The following is a 2,919-nucleotide window of genomic DNA, read 5'->3' as shown; positions in this document are numbered from 1 at the left end:
CCAACGCTTAGCGCTTTTTTTACCTTTTTTTAAAAAGGTAAGTTTGTATATAATTTATAAATTACAGACGTTTATAAATATACCCGAGGAAGTACTATTCCCAGTTTCATTTGTGACAATAATCAGTCACCATTCTGTTAATAATAATTTCTTGACAGAATTCTCTTTAAAATAACGTTATTTAATGTTGCGAACGTAATGAATATGTGTGTTAGCAACTACATTTCAAATTGTATTTCAAATAACACAAACACCTATAACACCGTCTAAAATTGAAGTACATAATAAAATTCGAGATATTCTACAAAATGTTCAAAATACTCGTTCGGTATTATTATTAGAACATGATTACTAGATTTTGCCGATCCATCAGAACCACATGGAGCACAAGTTGTAAAGTATATTACGGCTGCAGAAAAAGAAGAAAATAAAGATAGTTTTGAACCTGAAGAATGCATTATTGCTGATAAAGGTGGTAAAGTTGACTTCAGTTATAAGAGAAAAGCTGTTCAATTTTGGAATGGTGGAAAAAAGGCCCGTCGAACTTTAACTAGTGTACAGTTCAAGTTTCGCAAGATTAAATCCTTAAATCAACTATACAGGTGGGAGACAAATGTAGAGAAAGGTGGAACAAATGCAAATAAATTCGTATTTATTACGGAATACGTATTGGAAAAGTTTGAAGAAACTTGTGATAGAAGATCTATTATTCATGACATGAATTTAAGATTATGGGCCTTGGAGGCAAAGGACCAAGTTGACTTATCCGAATTTAAAGCAAGTAAATGGTGGATTTGGAAATTCAAGAATGTGCACAAAATTGTTTCCCGCAAAATAACAATATTCAGGACTCAATTTACACTTGAAAATAATGGCAATCTAAAACATGTCGCAATCATTTGCTTCAAATGTAAGCTATAACATCCCAGCTACCGGAGTTGAAGAAATTTATAATGCAGACGAGAGTGGCTTCAACCTTGAAGTACATTCTGGGCGAACATTGGCGAAATCAGGAACAAAAACAGTTGAAGCAATGATTCAATCGGTATCTTCTACAACACATAGTTACACTATCATGCCGATTATTTCGGCAAGTGGATCTCTTCTTTCACCACTATATATAGTGTTGAAAGAAGCTACAGGAACATTTGGGCCACGGGTGCAGGAAACTCTATTCCACCCAGTTAATATTTACATTGAATTATCGAAGAAAACTTACAACGGAACACTTCAAGACATGGTTTAGTGAAGTGTATCTATGAAATACTAGCCGTAAAAGCATACTTCTATTCGACTCGTGGACAGGACACTGTCCAAGTCAGCTAGAACAATACATTCCTAAAGATAAAGAAGTAAAATTTACTTTTTTATTTAAGTTAAATGACTATTCCAAAGAAAACGACAGGCTTCATTTAATCTTTAGATGTGGTTTTAGGATTTGAAAGAATTTTGTGTGAACGTTTTTCGATAATGTAATACTTCAAGAAAAAGATATCAATTTACACTCGCGCAATGAAATAATTAAACTGCAATCATTAACCCATAACCAATTTTCTCCGCCTAGATTCAAAAATCTCTTCCAATATGCTTGGTTTAAAAGGGGCTATTTAACAACGCATCCAGGCGAATTTCAAAATCCTGTAGATTTCTGTTATTTTAGAAATGAAAAACATGTACCCAAATGTAGTATTTGTGGAGGGGCCACTTTTATGCGTTGTGCATGGTGTGGCGAGTATTTTTGTTTTCAACATTTTTATGAAGAATACCATTACTGTACCAATTGCAATCCATAATTTAGAGAATCTACGGTTTTGTAGTATAACTCGCAATGTATAATTAAATTACAAAATATGTACTAGAAGAGATTATATTATTAGTATATAAATAGTCAGGAGTCAAACACATCCGCATTATTGAAAATGTAATCGGAATGTTCAGTAGTCAAATAAAATAATAAATAGAGTATGTACGAGTATATGTATGTTGCAGTTATTACGATTCATATACCTACGTCACTGCGACTATTTTTAATTAATTTGAGAGTTTTATTTTTCACACAGAAATTGTCAGTACATACTGTACGTACGCCCAGGCACTTAGCAGGGAAGTTAGGCAACCCAAAAATTTAGAAAATTCTGAAGCAATGTGTGGAAATAGGGTAGTTTATTTGGAACATAAAACTATTTTTTATTCGTGCAGAATTACTGTTGATACAGTATCTTTCTTTTTCACTACGTTGCAAGTAGCTGTTCCTAAGACCAAAATTAAATGCATGATATTTTATAAAAATAATAATTTCTTTATTCATGCTTTGTTTTTACTTGACCAAAGTGTTTTGCGCATTCCTTTATACACTACAAAAGTATTTGAGACTGGTTTTGCAAGCAGTTTGACAAACTATTATTACTATTATTATTATTATTGTTATTTGTTGTTTTATAAAAGCTATTATTTCAATAGTTGCAGCTGTACTGATACTGTACTGATGGATTGTATTGTATTAGCCTTTCGCGCTGCTTCGCGCAATCAATGCGGTATGAGACCAATACGTACAGGGCTCGCAAATAGAGAAGTTTTTTGTTTATATTTGAAAAATGGTTTTTCGGAACATAATTATCATATACATCGTCGTTTTCAGCGTAAAATGCTCTTTAATTTTAGGTACATAAACGTAAACAAATTTTTGAAAATAGGGGTGGTGGTAAGGGTATACAATAATTAATTAATTAACAAAAATTTTTTTTGTTACAGTTCTATAGTACTTATGTAGCCATTCAATTATTAATTTAGAAATTTTTTTCTATCCCTTATATTAGGTGTTTAACTTAATTCCTATCGTTTTTTTCGTCTCGAAAATCGATTTGTTTCGAAGGGAAGATGAATGAATACCTTAATCAAAGTAATTTCCTCCATTTTCTA

The sequence above is a fragment of the Trachymyrmex cornetzi genome, unplaced genomic scaffold (assembly GCF_001594075.2).
Source record: "Trachymyrmex cornetzi isolate Tcor2-1 unplaced genomic scaffold, Tcor1.1 scaffold569, whole genome shotgun sequence".
Lineage (NCBI taxonomy): Eukaryota > Metazoa > Arthropoda > Insecta > Hymenoptera > Formicidae > Trachymyrmex > Trachymyrmex cornetzi.
This window is presented reverse-complemented; position numbering follows the sequence as displayed.